Genomic DNA, 18820 nt, shown 5'->3' with positions numbered 1-18820 from the left:
TAATTGCAACACTAACACAGAAAATGACAGCCAAATTGTACAGTGCTGCCAAGTTAAACAATAAACAGCACAGTAGTTAATGTATGTTTATTATTTGTTTATGAATACCACAATTTTATTAATGGCTTTTAAGTCTAAAGTGTACTTTAACTATTGTGTGATTTAAATCTAAAATAAGCATTTTTTATGAATACAACTGTAAGTCATCATAAAAGGCGGAAATTAATAAGATGAAATCTTTTTTACACAGCAATAAGAATACCTTTGTTATTAAAATGTGAAAAGGTGCAAAATTACATATATGGATTACACACTAAATTCACCCTCTATTTGAGCAAAGCTTATTTTTACACATTCATCATTCCTTTAATATGCTAGCAGGATTGCTTGCATAGAATAAATTATTATTTTGTTAAGCTTTCATTTCCAAATTCAGTTGTGTTGGACTATTAAATATTTAATTGTTATGGAGGCGTTGAAAAATTTCTTTGTGATTCTGTTATAGAAAAGTGGGTGTTTTGTGGGTAGAATATGAAAAGAAAAGGGGAAACAAAAGGAAAACATACTATGGTATACAATTTATGTTCTACACAAGATTTGACAATAAATATTATGAGCACTCCTACGTGTGATTTTGAATAGTTTTTATTACAGTAGAGTTAAAAGAAGATTTATTCTAAAGAAACCATTACTATGTAAAGTGTAGAATTAAATACGAATTAGCATTACGTTGCAGCAACCAAGTAACTTTTTGAAAGTTGTAGACATTTTTATTTGTTTCCTTTTTCTAATCGTTTGTACTCGGAAGCAACGTAAAACGTTGATTACAGCGCAAGATCCAAAATATATTTAGTCCTTAAATCCAATATATATTTAGTCCTTAAATATACATTTATTACCTACGCATATAAAAAAATAAATATTTCAGATCTCTTAAAAATTATATTTTTAGGAAAACAATCGAGAAAATTAAAAACTGTTAGCATTCAATTTATATTACAGCTGTTATCTATTTTAATCTGAAATCGATTGTAAATCACATAAAGTACAAACAAAAAACAACAAAAGTTGACTAAAACGCAAGATTATAATATTTTTCTTTACGTAAATTCCGGACAACCCCTGGTACAAAAAACTAGTACTAAATATTTTATGTTTCAAAATATTACAGAAAAACATTTAACTTATATTGTTAAAACTAAATTTAAAACCCAAAGGCTAAAACTGCCTCTTAAAGGTCATTTATAACCTACTTTGATCTTCATATTCATTTAAATTGTTTTCTGAACTTTTAGTAAACTTTTAATTTTTTTCCCTGGGAAACAAGTACGCACAATTTCATTAACAAAAATGAAGCAAGGTAAATTACTTTTAATAAAAAATACTTAATTTCACCACTTTATTAAAGTTTAATTGAGTGGCTGATAAATTATTTAATAAACGAATTTTACGTTTCATATTATTTGTATCTCCTTCTTTTATAATTTGTAGGTCAGTTTAATAAAAAGGCACGTGTACGAGTATTAAGTTACTTTTGTTTAACTTATTTCCAAAAAAGTTGAACTGTGTATTTGGAGGACTGTTTTGGATATGATATAAGTTAAAATCTATTACGCTAATTAACTTTTTTAATTTCGTGGTATTTTAATTTAATAGTGCTGAGAAGAAATAAAAAATGGTGTTTAAAATATCTCTAAAACTAATCGGCCAATTTTCATTTTTATTTTGAGTACTTCTATACAAACTAAGTAGATTAAAAATTATGTACTGCAATAGAAAATCCCAATCTAGGGCCCTTTAGACTATAAGATTTTACGTACGACTTTACGTCTGAAAAATCAAATGAAAGAGAATCGATATTTTTTGGCATTTCTGCTGTCCATATATTGGAAGAGTATAAATTATATATCGAATATAACAAGAACAAGTTTTTTACTTAGCTGTTTTTGTAACAGAATTGTATGATCTTGGTCAGGAATGCTCGTTAACAATGTTTTACTTGTTTTTTTAAATATAGATTTTAAAGTATGAAGCTTTTCCTTTAAACATTTTCTCGTTTTCCAAAAATTTGTAAAGTCCGCTTTGGCCTCTTATTTCAGAAGCTTCTGGCAACACTCGGCTAATATTTAATTCATAAAGTGTTACAAATTATAAACTTAATAATAAACACATAAATGAAATTAGTTTTAAGCTAACAAAATTATTTTATGATAATTAAATATTTAAGAGGTTGCGTATTACTTCAATAGTAATCTCTGTAAGCTTAACAGATTTGGAAAACTTTCGCTACAAACAAATGTGGTAAAAAGAAGTCGTCCCACAGGAGCAATTTTTAACAAATTAAATATTTTTATGTAATTTGAATGAAAATACTTCTATACTCTGACTTATTAAAAGTTTAACATTTAAAAATTAAATACATTTTACACCCTCTCTATAAAACCGGTCCCATATCAGGTATTACAATACATTTTTTTCACTTTGTTACCTTTTCGTTCCGAGCTGTTGAAGAAAATGAAAAACACACTTTCACTTTTTTGTTTGCACGGTTTAATTTCACACATTTAAAAATACGTAAATTACATATACATACGTATGATATCAGGCGCAAATCCACTGGGGGCAAAAGGAAAATTTCCCCCCCAAACCGAAAAGAGAAAATAAAAATTAGGAAAAAAGAAGAAAGTTCAAACTGAGAAAAAATTAATTCTATTTGGAAATAATTCCATTAAAATTTAAATTCGGATTAAAATTTGTAAATGGAAAATGGGAATAAAGTTTACTTTTGAAAGATCAAAATAAAAATTACTGAAAATGGCAGCAAGGTTTTTATAAATACACTGCAGGAAATGAAACTAGTACCAAACTAGTATTTTACTAAAACCACTAGTACTAGTTCCCAGCTTTAAACTTTCCTATACCATCTTAATGCTCAAATTAACATTGAGTGTGTGTGTGAAGAATTACTAGTACCATTAGTTCTTATACTAGTATACTTGGAACCAATTCGTAATTTTCCTGCGTGGTTCCAAGTGAAAATGACTACACAACTAGCTTTTTTTGCAAGTGGTGCCCCTTATCTACTTCTAGTACTAGTATTTTCACATATAAACTCTAACCCCGTTTATACTAGTGTCTACGGTTCTAGTTTTAGTACTAGTGGCATTAAGACAATTTTAGCTAATTAAATGAAATCATCAAAATCAAGTAAAATCATTACTTCCAAAATATATGTATATATACTCCCCCCCAAAGCCTGACCTGGATCCGCGCCTGCTTATGTATGTATGTATGTATGTATGAACTTGTACATCACATTCCCTCTTAAATATTCATACGTTTAAACGTCTAGTATCATAACAACTTTTGTGTTTTCTTTAATTTTTCGAAAATACAAAAATTCTGAAGTAAGTATTTATGTTTTATGTTTTCTTCTACTCGTAAACATAAACCTTTTTAAATTATGGCCTAGATTTTTTTCTAATATGTATTCTACACATGCAGTCTTATAAGGACTCATACTCTTATAAACTCGTCTCATATACATATACACATGTTTGGAATAAGAGAATGAGGATCTCATGGGATTATACCCAACATTTAATTGGATGTTTTTCTCTATTATTTCCACAACAATGCTCTAGTGCTAAATATTTTAGTTGGTGCAGCCAGTTAAGTGTAAAATGTTGTTGTCAATGGAACATTGCGCCTACACAAAATAGAGGGGTTCATATTTGATAAACATACACTACATGCTAAACAATTTCGATTAAGTAGAACAAAACAACTTTAAGAAATATTTATCAAAAATTTTATTTTAAAATATTTTCAGTGCTACATTGTGGAATGTTCTCTTATTGTCACTATTTATATTTATCGAAATATCTGTATATTCATATAGAAAAACATATATACAAATTTTATTAGATTAAATTTTTAATAACGGTTAAAATATTACATTAATTTTGATTACTAATTACTAAATTATCTTACACAATTTGTATTTTTAATTTTGAACTCCGTAATAATATATTTTTCTCTCAATGAAAATTACACAAAAATATTTTCCTTCAGAATTATTAAGCAATACGGTTTTTAAAGAAGACGAAATGTTTCTCTACAATTAATTCAGGACTGAATAATAAAAGCAACTACACTTCTTCTATTTACAATGTATCTACATTGTACATTCATATTCAAGCCCATTCCATTGGTCCTGACTTTTTACTATTAATTTTGTATGTATGTTTTTTGAAAATTATACAACAAGCATAGTGTAAAATGTGAAAGAGGTGAACAAGATTTCATTTATGTTTTACAGCAACTTAAAAAGTTAATTGAGAATTTTTATGAGTTTTTCCCCAGCAAAAGTGATAGGTTTGGTTTACGTGCCTTGTAGAGTTTCCCAACAAGTTTCTTGCCAGTTAAGCCTTTAAACATAAAACTTGAAAACTTTTATGAAAATTTCAGATAAAAAATCGTTAAAAACTAGTTTAGCTAAAAAGCATTACAGGTGTCTGTAGTAATTATGATAATAATGCATCAGTATCAACACCAAGAATTAGTCGGAATCTTTTTGTTTTCCTTCATCATCCTTGGCATCATAAATATTAATCATTTTCGACAACAACTTACATACACTCCACATTAAAAGAGTTAATTAGTGTGTTAGAACAAGTAGGAGTATCATATTCGGCTATTCCGAATCTTATATACCCACCATCAAACCGTATGGAGTAAAAGGAATGTTACCCTATAATCATCAGGGTAATATTTGGAATGGACTAAAAATACTCTACTGAAATTTTAAGATTATTTTTCCCGTAATCAGCTCAAAATTACGGAATTTTTGAGACCCATTTCGAAAAAATCGAAGATATTTTTTTTTAATTATACTGAGGTCAGGATTTTCAATCGCTGAGGACTATTCCTCGAGCACTCTAATGATGGGCGGTTGGGTCAATTATAGACCGATTATCGTAAAATTTGGTGCATACATAGATTTCGGTTCGTATAACACTTATTTGTTTCGAATTTCATCGTTGTACTCGTATTTTTAATTCAGTCATGAGCGTTTATATCGAATATTATCGCTGTACTCGCTCTTTTATACCAGTAATTAGCGTTAAAATAATTTTCTGAAGGGGGCCTTATATAGATAGTCAATTATGGACCGACCCTAATAAAATTCGATAGACAGATTTTGGATCGTTTAAATTTATTTATGTTCATCGCTATACTCGTATTTTTAAGCCAGTTAAGCACGTAAAAGTTATTTGCTAAAGGCTACCTCCTTATATGGTGGTAGGGTCAATTATGGACCGATCCTTAAAAAAATTAGTTTGAGAGATTTTTGCTCGTATGAAACTGTCTTATGTCGAATTTCATCGCTATACTCGTATTTTTAGCCAGTAATGGGCGTTAAAGTAATGTTTTGAAGGAGGCCTTATTTAAGGGGTAGGGCCAATTATGGATCGATATTCATAAAATTTGGTTATGTAGAATTTCATCGCTATACTCATGTTTTTTATCCAGTAATGTTGGTGCAGAGATTTTAGCTCGTAGAAAACGCATTATTCGTATTTTGGAACAGTGGATCAATATTTTCCATTTTCAATAACAAACAAACCTTTCATATTGATAACATTTGTGTAAAACTTTAACCCTTTTTCTCTTGAAGCTTTTTCCGTTCGAACTCTATCGTGTTTTCAACAGACAGACGGGGGCCGGACGGAAATGGCTAGATCGTCTTAGAATTTAATAAGAACCCAGAATATATATACTTTCGTGGGTCTATGACCAACATTGCGATGTGTTACAAACGGAATGACAAAAACAATATAACCCCCATGTTTTAGATGGTGGGTATAAAAGAATTTAATAATTTAGTACTAAAAAAACTTAATAAATATGCAGCACTTGTGTTTGTTTAAATTACTCTTGTAATTTTGTGTATCTGTAATAGTTTCTGCTGTCACGGGTTGTTAACTAAACTAAAAAATTTTAATTAGTAGACCACACTTGACAGAATTTGAATAAATATTTAATTGATATGAAAGTATGAAAATAAGAATATATCATTGCATGTTTTGGAATTTAATAGAGTAGAATTAGCTACGTCTATCCGTCTCTATGTCTGTTGAAATTAATTTTCTGAAGAGTCCAGATAACTTCGGAATCCAAATATTCCATAATTCTATCAGACATGCTTTAGAGAAGATTGTTATTTAAAATAAGCCAAATTTATCCACAAACAACAGATTCATATATGCTAAATTCCTGAACAAACCATGAAAATATTGTGAAAAATATGAATTGTCGTCATTACCAAGAAAACCAAAAAAAGGCAAATGCATGTTTTTATGGTGCGCCGTATGGACTCATTGACAAGATATGTCCATGTTTCAGAACCGCATATTTTTGGATATTTGTTATCGCATTTGATTTATTTCTCTCCTTTTTGCCATTATTATCTAAAACATGTAAGTTCATTCGATCAAATATAAGATTAAATCCGCGATAAAAATTTCTTGTCAACACAATATGACCAAAGACCCATCATTATCATTCACTACTTATTCTTTCTTCCTGCTCCGTTATACTACATAAAAAATACAAATAAATCTTATATTTTATTTTACAGGCAAACAGCCGAAAAACTAAACCCATAAAGAAATGAAATCAAAATAAGCCTAATGGCATGTAGTATGAAGATCTTTTTTTTAACAAAAAAGGACAAAATAGAAAAATGAACTGTCACATAAAATGAGTAGTCTTAAGTTGAGTTTGTAAAGTAAATATTGCTAAAAACATAAAAACTCTTAGCAGATGTACATATGTATGTATGTAGTATATGTACTTAAACCTATCAACAAGCCACTATAGTGGCAAGTTAATTTATATTTAGACTAAAATACATACGAATTTAACTACATTTATGTATATAAAAATACCTATATGTAAGTATGTATGTTGCAAAGCATGGCGTATAAATACAGTCAAACTCGTTTATTAGCGAATTATAAGCGAATTTCGTAATTGGACGGGGAAAGATCCAAAAATTAAAAGAATATGAATTATAAGTTTATTTCATATTCTCTACAAAATACCACTATTGATTAGTGTCCGACCGAACGTTCGGGTTCGGAGTTCGGTAAGAAGTGAGGTTCGGTGAATGTTCGGTGTTCGGCGAAATTTTGACCGAACACCGAACTTTTTATAAAATGTTTTTTTTTTATCATATTTTTATATCATCAAAAAGTTTTAAAAATGCTGAAAATTTGTTTATAGAAGTTATCATACATCCTGGCTGTACAATAAATTTCGGATATACATAGGTACAAAACGCCTTATAAACCGTTCGTTTTTTCGGCTGATTTGAAAAACTGTTAACCAGAAACTGATTAAAAAGCTAAGAAAAGTAAAACATTTAATTTGAATTATCTAGTTTCGATTATAAATCTTTGATTTCATTTGTAACATCGAAATTTTCTCAAATGATCTAGACATGTCAGTCAGTCAGTCTGTCAGTCTCTTGAAACGATAGGACCTAAATTATTGTTGCAGTTTGATTGGTATTAAAAATGGACAAAATCGGTTTACATTTGGACATGGCCTCCATATAATATTCGCTTTAGAAAATTACTAACGTTCATAACAGGCTTAAAAATACTAGTATTTTTATGAAATTATACTTAAATTTTTTATGAACCAAAATTTCATATAAATTGGCAAATTGAAATTTGCGAATTGTGTTAAGTATTGTATATATATTTTTTATTTTTTTAAAAGCTAATTTTACTGATTAGATAAAATTCATTTTGATTTCGATACATATTTAAAACGAAATTTTGATCACATTGGATCATAATATCATGTATAACAATATTATGATAAATACAAAAATATCATGATGAAATATTTTGACGGTATTTTATCATATGATATTTTAAAATTGTTACAATAACGATAATATGTTTAGACTACAATCATAATTTTAATCATAATATGTTGCTCTTAGAACATGGTTATCACAACCATGTTTTTTCTCAGCGTGCTCTTACAGATAATTATATCATTGTCTATAAATCGTTTAAAAACCAAAAATAAAAAAGTATTATTTTTCATTAAAAAAAGTTCGTGTCCACCGAACTTTGAAAACCGAACAAAGTTCGGGTTCGGCCGAACTTTCAAATTTACCGAAGTTCGGGTTCGGTGTTTGGTATCGAACGAAATTTTGAGTTCGGTCGGACTCTACTATTGATATTATTTGTACATATATTTCTTAACAAATTTAAGTTTAAGCAAAATATTTTTTTATGATTTCAACGCATAATTTTTTAAGTTTTAAAAAAAAGGAAAATTACATGAAATCGTTCATGAGGGACAGAAAAAGCTGTTCGTTTTAACCGAGTTGGTAGTAACTTTTTGATATATACTGACGAAAGTATTTTTATAACATATACAATGTACATATGTGGCATCCTACCATATACTAAAATATCCACAGTTCGAACATCAAAACAGTTAATTTATCCATTAATTATAAACAATTTTGAGCAAAAAAAATCGGATTAACAATAAAGAGAAATTAGATCTAGAATCCTCAAATTTTTCACTGCAAATATATAAGTGTATATTATAACTTTCATAAATGCAATAACTCTTATATCTGGAAAACCATTAGAGGTAGAATTCTCAAATTTTGCGCGGTAAATATTGAAATCCATATAAACATTTGGAAATAATGGGTGGGCCTATTTTAAAATTTTAAAATATTGCACAAATACCTACACTTTTACATGTTCCATTAAAAAGGAATTTTCACATTTCGTAAAGGTTTTTTATTTTTTTTTTTTTTGTTTTGAGGGTAGCAAAGCACACTTGGTATCGCAAGTATTCTATAGAATAATCTAAGATTTTAATGACTAGCGAACACTATTACTATTAATTTGTATTGCCTTTGTGTCATAGGTAAAATTTTTGTAAAGAACTTGTCTAACCCTAATGTACATACAAACATACTTCCATCGAAATTTTTATGACATTTTCCCTAATGTATTTTTTATTACTAGTTCTCGTTTTTGTTCTTGTTTCCGAATTAATATTAATATTTTCTCTTCGTTTTTCTTTTGCTGTTAATAGCCTTCAGACAATATATGATTTAGAGAGTGTTTTTATTTATTTCTGAACATATGTTATTACTTGACAAACATAGAACAGAAACTTAAATATAGTATTTGGGGCTATAATAATGAACACAATTCATGTTTCCTTGACTAATTTTGTGTACCTGCTTCATGGCATGCTTGTCTTTTACTGTCTATTTAAGTTATTGGTACTAAAAGTGATAAATCCTTATTCAACATAAATCGATATTTCAAACAATTATGACAGAAAATTGTAAAATACAAACTTTTATAAAAAAAAAAACAAGTTTAACAATTCTATAATACTTAAAATTTGGGAAATATTACTATTTATAATACGAATTTCATTTCTTATAAATAAGAAAAATCTTTGAAAAATATTTTATTAAAAATGTTTTTTTTACCTTATATGAACTGCAAAATTCATTAAGAATATTTGTATTTGTTTTGTGATGTCAACTGGTTTTTACGACTTAAGGACATTATCTATCATGATTAACCTGATAGTTATGAGCACTTTGTATTAAACAAATAAACATATTGTTTTGATTTTGGGTGATTTATGAAGATATTGGGTGTAAACATTTAAAATTCAGAATTCACAAAATATAGCGTAGTATTGATCGAAAAACGCTCAGTATATGCAGCCAGACAGAACACTCTTTCTATTGATTACGCTTCACTTTCGAACAGGGTATCCGAAATTGTTTGATTCGTTGATAAGCAGATCTTTTGACAAAAGATATAGGAAAAGGTCATAACTAACAATGGGCTAACTTAGAATAAATTTATTTAAAATATTTTTCAAAACAAATGCTAAAAATTTTTTAAAATCTCGAATTTTTGAGTTATAAGCCCAGTATTATTAGGCCTATATCGGGCCTGTTGCTCCTTTACCAGTGTGCGAGGTGGCAATCGAACCCACCACCTCAGGTCTACCAGACTAGAATACTAACAAATAACTTATCTTAAGTTTTCTTAAAATTACACATAGGCTGTTATTTCAGGTAAAATTATATAAAATAAAGAAAAAGTGTGTCTCCGGTGTTCTAGTCTGTTGGATCGGAAGTCGTGAATTCGGTTCCCACCAGAGTCGCTGATAAAGGAGCGCATCCTGAGAAAATAAAATAAAGATCTCTAAATTTTTAACTGCTTATATAAAATAGGTACAACAACACTTGTTTTGACTATTAATGTCCTTCTCTTCTATTAATCCTATAATTGTTCTAAATAACAAAGAGATTATAATTTTAATCAATAACACTCATACGTCCAAGAGTCTAAATCGAAAGAAATGGAAATTAAATAAAAATTTACTTGAAAGTCATAAAAAAGAACTTAAAAAAACTCTATCCCTCTTACTTTTCACTATATATAAATTAAAACTATTGTCTGCTTATGGTTAGATAATCCTTTTTAATTACAATAGCATTTAATCGTATTCTATAAAGTATTTTTCATAAAACAAAACAAAAAGAAAAACACACAACAAGAAGTTAAGTAAATTACTCTGTGGCACTTAAAGCTGCAAAAGTTGTTTGACACTTTTAAGTCGTTTCTTCCTCTTTTGTCAGTTCTTCTGTTGTGGTGTCGACTTTCTTAAACAGAGTGTCTTTAGCAAAGTTTTTCTTAAGAAGCCTTATAAGAAGAAATAATAAGAATAGCAACATAGTTAAACAATGTAAATTTTCTAAAGTTTATGAACTACAGAAACAAACATTTTTTGTATATATTCAATCTTGATTTTTCAGAGACAAATATTTATTCGCATACAAAGAAAATATATACTAATTTTTTACCATCAATTCTGTCATGGTGATTAATTAGATTTTCAGTTTAATTTTGTAATTATTGTTGCTGTTGTGATTTTTTTTAACGCTTTGGTTGTCGTCATCTCATTTGAACAATGGGGCGTTTAATTAAAACATTCAACTGAATGTTTTATTAACAATCTTATTCACACTCATACGTCATGCTGAACCATCAATCAGAATTATACGTATGTGCATTTCACAGCTCTCTGATTATTATTGTATTGTTTTCTGTTGTCAGTACATATACATACATAGTACATATTTAAGGTGTTCCTCTTTGCGAATAATATTCATTCTCATTCATTCATTCTCCACTCATAAAAAATGCAATTAAAAAATTTAAGCACTACCAAAAAAATTTCCTGTTTTTTTTCTGTTAATAAAAGAATTATAGTTAGAAGATACGAAAATGAACCTTTGATTTAAAATTTCAACCAAAACGAGTAAAATAAAATTATAAAAAGCAAAATCACAAAAATACTTACAAATTCTGCTGATTATTTGGAAGGATGTTCGTATTGTTATGCTGAACTTTTATATTTCTCTGTGTGGTTGTCCTCTGTCCGACTTCCGCTTTAAAGGAACACACAAGACGATGAGAGAGAAAGAATTAAATAATACGAATGTTCTCATCGGATGATGAACAAATAATGACGCTGACGTTCAAAATATAGATGTAAAGTTATTTTTTATTATTTTTATTTTTTATTATAAGAACTCTTTTTACAGTTGTTGAAAATTCGTTTTTTTCACACTAATTTTAATATTTTATTTTTTTAACTTCAGCTTTTAGTTTTTAAAATTTGTTGGACCATAAAGTAAGTTTTGCTAATCTATGTGAAATAAAATAGTTGGTTATGTTTTGCAAAAATCTTAAATTTGTGTAGCTTTTCAGTATTTAAATTTTATTCCCATAGTTTTTTATTAAACTAATATTTACTAAATTTCTCTTTTTATATTAAGACAAGTATTTCTCTTGATGATTTAGTATTTTTTTCGAAATTATCTTTTGGTTTCATACATGTTTTTTTTTTGTTTATTCCTGTGTGTACTTAACAAATTGTTTACTTTAATATTTGTTCATTTAACTGCTTCCTTGCGAAAATACGTTAAGTATTTCTTTATTTGCAAAACAAAATATTAAAGTAAATATTTACGAAACAAATAAATTCTTAATATGGGAAATATTTTTCTTTGACTAAAATAATATTTGTTTCTACAAAACTAAGAATTTTTTTACAAATAAGTTGGAATTAGGCGAGTATTTGGTATATATACAAATATACTATACATACAAACATAGCAATATTTCATATAAAATTAAAATGGGAAAGAAGAAACATCATAATCGTAAAAAGTTCCTTATTATTTATAAAGAAGTCAGAAACTTCATGCAATGGCCTATTGAAACTGTGAACCACACTTAGTACTGCAAATAAGAGTATTCAAAAAATCAGTTTGTTTCAAAACCCGGTTTTTGAATAATGGGATGTGCTAAATAAAATGCTGCGTACTTTTGGTACTTTAAATGTTATTCGAAAATCCATCTCAAAATTCTCTATTTTAAAATTAATTTTTTTGCATCGGTAAATATTAATGGTGTGTAATTCACTATTTATAGAACGCCCTTTATATCTTCAGTATGATTAGGAATACTGAACTGAAATGTGACCATATTTCCAAAAATCCAAAATCAGACACATTTCTCAGATACTTTTTTAAAAGTAAGAAGTCTATATTCGCCTTTGCCGAATCAAATACACCCTTCACCAAAAAAAAAGATTAATTTTATGAAATTTCCAACTCTACACTTAGTTAACAATAACAAAACAACAACAAAACGAGATACGAAAAGCATTAAAATCAACATATTTTTTTCTAATAAGCAATGTTGTTGTTGCTTTTGTGTCAAACCATGCAAAGAAATTTCTTTTTTGATGAAATTTTCAGAGGTTATCTCGGATATCGATCAATGTTTTCGCATAGCCCCATACAAATGGCCCCCGAAATACAGTTTTAACAGTAATAAATATTTTAAAATTACATCGGTCCATAATTGACCCTATCCCTCATATAAGGTCCCCTTCATAAAATTACTTTAACACTAATTATTGGCTTAAAAATACGAGTACTGAGATGAAATTCGACTAAACAAGTTTTATGTGAACCAAAATCGGATCGGTCCATATTTGACCCTACCCTCCATATAAGGTCCTCTCCAGATAATTACTTCAACACTAATTACAAGCTTACAAGTTACAGTTATGAAATTATGACATAAGCTACTTTTATAGAAACGTAAATATTTCTACCAAATAACATTGGAGTGGGTCGGTCACCCTACCCTCCCTTATTAGGTGCCCTTCAGGAAAGAATTTGCCTTATTTAAAATATGATTATTTCTTATTTAAAAATGCGATTATATAGGACCATAAGTGACCCTAAAATTACTTTTACGTTCAAGACGGAATTAAAAATACGATGAAAATATTTAACAAATAAGTGTTATACCAACTCAAATCTATCTACCAAATCCCAGCAAAAAAAACTTCCAAAATTCCAAAGAAGTACTAAAAAAGACCTGAAGATGTGATGATTTTGACACAGACTTGTCTTTTTTATTTGATTCCAAATTCACTACTTCTGAATTTATTCTAAAGAATAAATTTTTTTGGAAGTTATTTGAAAGTGAAATTGTAGTATTATAGAATAAAACTTATTAGACTTAAATAATATTAACATAAATACTATTTAAAGTAAAATATCAACGTTCGAAGCAACACAAATATAAGTTTTATTCAAATGGATAATTTACTTTAGCAATGAGAGATTTGGTAAATTTTTGTTTTTACGAAAAAAATTCTATTTTTGTCAGTTTATATCTGATTTTATAAGAGAATAAAGCGTATTTTCAACACAGCCTAATGTGCACACTGCAGTGTGTGTATAAATTTGTCATACCTTATGTACATCTATGCGTATGATCAATAATTAATTTATTTGTAGTAATCATACGATTTGATATTCAATCAAAATATTAAGCAAGTTTGTTTAAAAAATAGAATACCAAAAAAAGCTCATCACGCTTATAGGTTCTGTGCGAATTCAAGACACTAAGAAAACCAACAACAAACTCATTCCAATAATTTGAGTTCGAAATTCGAACAATTTGGACTCACTGTTGTTCAGTTCACAATCAAGTATCAAAATATAACTACTTTGCGCAAAGTCGTAAGTTTATGTTGTCAAAGAGAGAAGCAATCAAAACTAACATGAAAGTCAAAGGAATTTTTCTGTTTTGCAAATTTCAAAAAAATTGTAATATTTTTTTATTTATTTTGAAAAACAGCTGTTTATGATTTTAGTACTCAGAATATAGAATATGTTTTTATTGAAACCCTTACTATATTTATGTCCTTCAAAGTAACTTTAATTATGTTTAATAAAACGACAACAGCTAAAATAAAATATTTTTATTAAACCTTTCTTAAGTAAACGAATTCTGAATCCCCTTTGATAGTGACAAATAGGTGAAACCATTTAAAAATATTTCCTGCAATGCATCACATAACTTCCGTTCGCTCAACACGAATAAAATGTCAAGAAGCACGTCATCAATTAAAAGAGACAGACAAATAAAAACAATGTTAATATTATTAAGTAATATTTCCGCTTTTGTCATTTGCTCACCTTCTTTAATTAGCGACTATTTGCGTTATTAGAAATACAGAAAATACTAAATAAAATACCAGCACGTTTTTCATAAACAAGGAACGCATTTCAATTTCTACTCTTTCAAAATTAAAGGAAATTTCTAATTTATGTCTTGTTCACTTTTGTGTTTAGCAATTTGTTATGCATTTAATTGACATTTAAATTTCTATCAACCACCATTAAAATTCAACAAAAGTTCTTCGGACAACTTAAGATTCTTAAGTGTGTGAACACACGAAGATAGGGAGTGGATGGTTTTCATAAAGTAGAAATGAATGAGCGGTCAATTTTCACAATGACCTGTCGATATTATCATTGTATATTTTAAATGAAAAATAATGCCTTCGAAGCTCAAAAACAGAAGGAGCATTTTCAAAGATGTTGACCTACACCATTATCGTCATCCGTGTACTCAAATGTACGCAGTGTCAAATACTCTACTAACCATATTTCTTGATGTTCACTAGTGTTAATTAGAATCCTTAAAGGTCTTTACAGCAACAACTTCCAAATGCCAAAGGAAAAAATGTCTTAACATGTTCTTACTATGAGCACGCAATATTGAAAGGGATTTACACGAATTATTTTCTTATTTAATTTTTTTCTTTTGGGCTCTTTTTATGTGGAAGACACTAAAAAATGAAATAAAATCGTGACTTAAGAAATTATGAAATTAAATTCCTAAAAGAAAGATTAAATAAGAACAAAAAAGAAAAACAACAACATGAAGTAAAAAACAAATTAGGCACGAAATTTTAGAAGTAATAAAAGGCGATATAAAAAATAAACGTTAGGAGTTTTGAAAAACATGGCGAGCCAAGCACTTTTTCGCAATTTCTGCCTTCAGATAATAAAATTATATGAAATTAGGGCAGACTATGGTAATAATAATTTTAAAATAAATTAATTTAAACCATTGCGGTTCAACACATTATTCCTATTTTTCCAACTACTTAGATCTATATATTTTTATTTACCAGGGAATATTCCAACTTGTTAACTTTTGAATATTTTCATAAAAGTTTGAATTAAGTCATAAATATATAGTTAAATTTAAAAATACACGATCTTCTTATTTGTTCCAAAATAGTAAAAGTGGACAATTCTGTCTTTACGTTTATATCTTGCATTTATAAAAATACTATTTCAAAAATAGTATTTCCCAATCAACTCGATGAATTTTTATGTGCATCGATGTAATCGATTCGATCATACGGTAAACTAATACATAAGTACTATAAAACATCACAAAAATACCTTCAATATTTAATATAAGTATCTCCCCACAATTAAGAAGTTAATATAAAGGTAACAGCATGGACGGCGTATAAATTAAATTAAAGTGTTTTCAACAGACATATTTGCTTTAAATATAGCAACACTTTAATACTATTAAACCCTAGTATTTACATATATGTACATACATATATGAATATGTACATATACATACTTTCAGATGTATATACATACATAGTATATTGATTGGGAAGAAAATGAAAGAAACAAATAAATGTTCTTAAAATTAAGAATAATTTATTGTAATTATGGTAATTTTTTATTGTTTTTATTTCGGTTTATTTGGACAGAGTTATCGACATTCATCGATTTTTGGGGTTTGTGGTAGTAATAGTTAGTGGTATTTGTCAGTGTAAGTATTTATTTTATTTTTCTAATATGACATTGAAATTATGTTTTAATCTAATACACTATTTTGATATTTTTTCAAAGGTTGTGTTGTTTAAAAATCTGGTATTAACATTCTTAAATATACATAAATAGTTAATTAGGTGAATGTATGCATTCTAATAAAACGATTGTTGGCAGTAGTGGAAAGTATTAAAGCGAAAACAATAAATAAAATGTATTTTATTTCATGACAAATTAATTGTCTAACACGTGCTGAGTACAATGACATGTTTCTTATTCAAGATACAAAACAGATAGAAAATTAACATACTCGTACTTGTATTTGTACCTAACATGCGAACACAGATTTTCAATTTGAATACAATAGGACTTAAAATAGGCATATAATACTCAGTTCTCCGTAGGTTGTTAGAAAAGGATTACAATTAGAAAGAGATAACCCGAAATTAAAAACTCCAATAACTCTACAGACAGATGTACATATTAAAAAGGCAGATGAATGGATTAAAAGTAATTAAGTCCAATATTCACGGTGTTTTTTAAAATCTAATAAAGTTATCGTGATTAAATAATCTTTTGAATTGATCCATTCAAAATAATTAAATTTAGATATATATATATATATATATATATATATATATATATATATATATATATATATATATATATATATATATATATATATATATATATATATATATTACGTAAGGTATAACAAAGTAACAAAGGAATTTAAAATCAGTTCTAAAAAAATTTCAATAACATTCAATAATATGTAATGCTTTATTTACTATGAGTATTATAAAATATATATATATATTACGTAAGGTATAACAAAGTAACAAAGGAATTTAAAATCAGTTCTAAAAAAATTTCAATAACATTCAATAATATGTAATGCTTTATTTACTATGAGTATTATAAAATACAGTGCTACTTTTGAAACATACCCCGCACATAGACAGCTATTTAAAAAATATATACATACATGTATGTATAAATGTATGTATGTGTGCATATGAGATAAAATTAACATTAATCAATAATACATTCTTTAAATAATTTTCCATTTAAATGTAATCCGATTTCTCCTCGTTTTGTTCGTTTCTGTTTAACGCCAACAAAAACATGCTACATATAAATCATTTTAAATAATTAAGGATTTTTTAAGTGGATTTTCATAGAATTCAGGCTAAAATGTATGTATAAATTAATTTAAATTTTGTTTCTTTTCTCCGCCATTACTATGAAAATTATTTTGGAATAACGTTACGCTATTTCCTTTTACAACGGCTTTAACCTTTTTGTTTAAACCGTTGTTGTTATTGTTTTTATTTTAATTTTCTGAGTTATTTTTAGTTCTAATAACAAGTCGAACCAACCACTAAGTTGCAATGACACGAGGTTGGTTTAAAGAAGAACAAAATTACAGAAGAACCAACTTTCATTGATTTTAACAACAAAATATTTATTTATTACACCTTGAATATTTTTGTTAGCGTTGTATGAAGTGTATTTTGTTTAAGTTAAATTTCGTGAAATATTCATTTTATTTTTTATGATTTATTTTATTAATTTTCCAGGTAAAAATATATTAGAGAAAACCATAATTATGCATCCGCTTGTTTCATTTTTTGTTTTACTTAATTGATTTTATTTTTTGTTATTGTATAATTAATTCATATGCATTGATAATAAATATGAACATCAATATTTCAGTTTCACTTGGCCACAGAAAAAACACAAAAATCACGCGCGTTTTTTTATTGAAATTTTTACAAAAACTAACAATAACAAATAAAATAATAAACCGCACCAGTTTCAATTTCTTTGCAGCTGAATGTGTGAATTTGCTGTTTTTGTGAGAGAATCTAACTATAAAAAAACTATGAATTTTTTCTTCCCCCTAGAATATTATTAAAATACTTTGTTATTTTTTCTTTACAAGTTTTTACTTTTTTTTCAAATTTACACATTACACAGAAAAATAAACAACAACGTTTCATAAACAAATGAACCGTTACAAACAAAAGCTACAACACAACTGATTTGGTATCAGAGAAATACACTATAGAGGAATTGAAAAAACACAACAACAATAAGACCAAAACGAAAAGGAAAGTATATTTTTACGAATCGTGTAAAAAGCACGAGTGATGATATTTGGTTCGACAACGTGCACAATAATGCGGACATTTCATGAATAACCAAGTTGCCTTCGAACATGTTCGATGAAAAAGTGTGTGTTTTTATGTAAAATGTGTAAAGGCCCAACTATAATGTGCATAAGCTTGCTTAAGGTAATGTAACAATCGAACGAAAAGTCTCTCAAATGTTTAAGAAAATCCGAGGAAACTTTTAGGTGGCTATAATGTACTTACGTGTATTCAAAACAATTTAGCTCCATTTACACATTTATGTGACACACGTAATAAAAAAAATACATATTTCAAAATATTTTATTGAAATAAATTAATTTTCTTTTAGCTTTCCATT

The 18820-nt window shown here is 27.6% G+C and overlaps 1 long non-coding RNA gene across 1 annotated transcript in view; it reads right to left on the bottom strand.

Annotated features, from left to right (window-relative positions):
• LOC119602629 overlaps positions 1 to 18352 on the bottom strand; it is a 48045-nt gene extending 29693 nt beyond the window's left edge. The window contains exons 1-2 of the long non-coding RNA XR_005231357.1: positions 18141 to 18352; positions 11449 to 11796 (exon numbers count right to left, since the gene is read on the bottom strand). This is a non-coding gene — a long non-coding RNA (uncharacterized LOC119602629). The remainder of the gene's footprint in view (positions 1 to 11448; positions 11797 to 18140) is intronic.
• Between the last annotated feature and the right edge of the window lie 468 nt (positions 18353 to 18820).

The sequence above is a fragment of the Lucilia sericata genome, unplaced genomic scaffold (genome assembly GCF_015586225.1).
Source record: "Lucilia sericata isolate MDLA Ls3-8-SP2 unplaced genomic scaffold, ASM1558622v1 Contig000245F_arrow, whole genome shotgun sequence".
In the NCBI taxonomy this organism is placed as follows: Eukaryota; Metazoa; Arthropoda; class Insecta; order Diptera; family Calliphoridae; genus Lucilia; species Lucilia sericata.
Note: the sequence above shows the minus strand (reverse complement) of the source record. Positions and strands in the feature narration are given on the sequence as shown.